General features: G+C 42.8%; 1 protein-coding gene across 1 annotated transcript in view; it reads right to left on the bottom strand.

Moving 5' to 3' along the window:
• Nucleotides 1-3,246: 3,246 nt before the first annotated feature.
• Nucleotides 3,247-3,579, bottom strand: part of LOC109957276 (tetratricopeptide repeat protein 16) — a 17,867-nt gene continuing 17,534 nt past the window's right edge. Inside the window, exon 14 of the mRNA XM_020595022.1 lies at nt 3,247-3,554. The gene's annotated coding sequence lies outside the window, so the exon portion shown is untranslated. The remainder of the gene's footprint in view (nt 3,555-3,579) is intronic.

Below are 3,579 nucleotides of genomic sequence, written 5' to 3'. Positions count from 1 at the left end.
TCCTCCTCCTCCTCCCTTCCAGCCAGCAGAAGCAGCAGAGTGGCAGCAGAGGGAGGAGGTGGGAGGATCAGAGGAGGTAGAAAAAGGCAGTAGCAACCCCGGCTGGCTGCTCTGGTTTATTCTCTGACGTTTTTTTCCTAAATCAGGGCTTTTAGCATCTCTACTAAAGCACATGGTCATTAAAAAACTCTACATGTTCATGTTATATCCAGATTTAGCTTTACACGTCCCTACTATACGCTTCCATCTTTCCTTATGAATCTGTTGAAGTGAAGTGTATCACTGCAGGCCAGACAGATGACTGGACAAAGACACAGACCGAGGGAACTCAGCATTTCCCACAATGCTCTCCTCCCCTGGGGCCTCTGCCTCCATGTGGAGGCATCAGCTTCATAAATACACACTTAAAATAACAACAGGCTAAAGCTGATAGTCAGGGTTTCTTCCCTTTTTTCTTAATTCATTGTGTTTTAAAGGTGCAACATTGTGAAAATTATCATTTTGCTGTTTGTGGAGCAACTTTGTGTTTGTTATTGTTCTTCAACTGCTGAACACCCTTGAACATGGTAACAGGTAGAAAATGCAATTACAAAAACAAGCAGTAGTAGTAGCATATGGAAGTTCATGCCCCGCCAAAGCATTAGAGGGTGCACTAACCAAATTTCAAGCACAAATCCGTGTGCATATCAGAATTTGAGAGTGTGCAGGCACAGATTTGTAAGAGAATCAGAATCAGATTCAATGAAGTAGGACAGAATCGCGGGCGTAACAGATGATCTGAGTGAGCAGCAGGGATTCTCTGTCGGTCTAAAATCTGATTCTGTGTTTTGTGTACTTTTAAAACTTTTGGTACCAACAGGCAAAACCCAGTGGAGAAATCTGAGAGTGCAGATTCAGCGCACACATGGCTGAGATTTCACTATCAAATCTGATTTTGCTCTTACACATTTGTATCTGTGCACTCTGAAATGCTGAGCTGTGCTTTCGGCCACACAGCAGCAGAAGAGCTCCACATTACACTGACAGACCCTCGGCCCTGACATGTTATCATCTTATGAAGTTGTCATGGCGTAAGTGTGGTCAGCCAGGCGACTATTCACACATCCAGCAGACACAGAGTAGCGTTCTGAAGTCATGTGGGCATTACTGTAATATTCACTTTAACTCGGGCCATTTTAACTGCCAGATGTTCTGGTATGTTCATCAGGTTGTCACTAACCTTGGTTTGGTAGTTATATGTCAAAACTGGTGAAATATTTTGTGATTGTGTTTGTTTAACAAGCAAAACAAAAAAAAGGGATAATAATGACTCTTTTTGTTCCTGTGCACAAACTGAATGTTTTCCTTCTTGTCCTGCATTATGACCAGAGACTGACTCTTCAGGACCTTACTGGAAGAAAGAAAGAAATAAACATAAACACTTAAATGAACTGTGAAAGATGTACAGAGTTTACTGAGTAACACACTGTTCTTAAAAATACCTTTGACATATTGGCACTTGTGTTTCTTGTAACATCTTGGCCTACATATATGCCAATACTAATCTACAGTTTATTTACATTAGAGCTATTACAAGCTACGGTGAGCTGATAACATGCACCAGTCAGGCTTTAGTTACCTGGGGATGGCAAAGCCCTTCATTGGTTGACCTGCAGCTGGAGTGAAGTTAGACCGTCGTCTGCCTGGATCTAATTACTGTTGTTTCAATGATTACACTTCACTGTCACATTATGTGATGCTTAACACACCCTGCCATGTTGTCAGCAGTATATACATATGGCTTCACACACTCTGGGTATTTGTGAAGCAGAAGCTAAAAACCTGTTGCTTGATAAGTAAGACCTTAACATCTAACAGAGGTTCATGAGCTGTTTGGAGGTTTCGCTGAAACTGGTCGAAATGTGATCAGGTGATTGTTTTGTGTAAATACACACTCCATCAGTGTGGTGCAGGTCAGCGTCCTGATTTAATTAACCTTCCCAGGTGAACGATTCCTTCAAATGAGGCTGAACTGGGAATCCTCCGAGTCCAAAACCCACTGAGAAACACAGGGGAAGCCAGAAACAGATGGGAGGACGACGAGTCAGACAGAGGAATGAGAGACGAGGAGAGTGAATGATGAGAGGAGGACAGGCAGACGTCTGAGGACCACCGTGTCTGCCCACCATGTCGTCTTCCCTTCTCCTGTCTCCCTCCCTCCTACTTCATTTCAATTTCTCCTCTTCTCTCTCATGTTTTTTCTGTCTTCTTCTGCTGTTATTTCTCAGCCCTCCCCCTCTTCCTCCCTCTATGTTTCTTTCTCTCCTCTTTTGGTCACACCCCTTTCTTCACTCCTCTGTTTCTACAGCTGTCTCTGCAGCTTTACACTTTTGCACTTGTTCTCTCTGTTAGTCTCGTGTCTCTTTCTTGGGCTCTCATTTAATTCTGTTCATGTCACTGAACTTCATCAGGCTCATCAGTATATTTTCAGAGATTTTGTTTTTAATCAATTACATAGAGTGTATCACACTAAAGTTATAATCCTTACAGGTTTAGATACAGTCTGCTAACCCCGGTGACAGTGGGCCAGGACGTGGTGTTTCTCAGCTACACATGCATCAACCACTAGGCGCCAAACATGCCCTGAGTAGCGACACTTGTTAGAAATATCCTTGTTGACTTTCTGTCATTGTTGTGGTCTTCGTAGTTTTTTCTAACTTCCCTGTGATCCTCCTCCATCCATTTCTCTCTTTCCTTCATGTCTGCTTCATGTTTGGTCCGTTGTGTCGGGCTACATTAGCCATCGCTCCCATGGCCAGATTTATAAGCTGATAACAGTTCAGGGAGGCCAACACCGATTAAAGCCCACCACCCTCCACACAGCAACAACAACAAAAGTTACAGAGAAAATGTGTTTCACGTGGCCCTACAGCACTCCCGTGGGTGTGTTTCTGTGTGCGCCTGTTTGCAGCATACCCAACAGAGTCTGGAGCCATTAGGGAAGTTATTACTTACACATGCAGACAGAAAAAAGAAAAGCTTCCCACTTAGTTTTTCTCTAAAATGTGTGAAACAAAACACACCTCTTCCTGAAAACGCATGAAGAAACAGATGAATGAATAAACTAATGAATGTGTGAAAATAATAAACAATAAAAACTAGAGGTTGAATCTGGGGCAGAAGACGCTGGGTTATTAGTTTCCCTTTCTCTCCCAGAGGGTAACAAACACCAGTGGCAAAGTGAGTCCACCACAAAAACTAACACTCATTGGTTTCTATGCAAGTTCACAAACATCATCAGAGGTTAATACAACGTTGCATTTATTCACTGCTCTAATAGCAGATTCACTGAACAAAGAACACAAAACAGAAGAAAGCAATATTCCTATACGTTTCGTTTTGGCAACACAGCTGGTAATAACTGGCCGCTGCTTTGCTGTTTTGTTCCTGATCTCAGCACTGAAGTGACAGTGTGTGCTAAACTCACTGGCTGGCTTCTTACATTTAGTCTACCAGCAGTTTTCGTCTGATGGAAAGATGAAACTCTTCAGTTCCCAGTCAGCTCTGACATTTTCCTGGAAAACAGGGAGTTTCTCAAAA

This window comes from Monopterus albus, unplaced genomic scaffold (assembly GCF_001952655.1).
Source record: "Monopterus albus unplaced genomic scaffold, M_albus_1.0 scaffold26.1, whole genome shotgun sequence".
NCBI lineage: Eukaryota > Metazoa > Chordata > Actinopteri > Synbranchiformes > Synbranchidae > Monopterus > Monopterus albus.
Note: the sequence above shows the minus strand (reverse complement) of the source record. Positions and strands in the feature narration are given on the sequence as shown.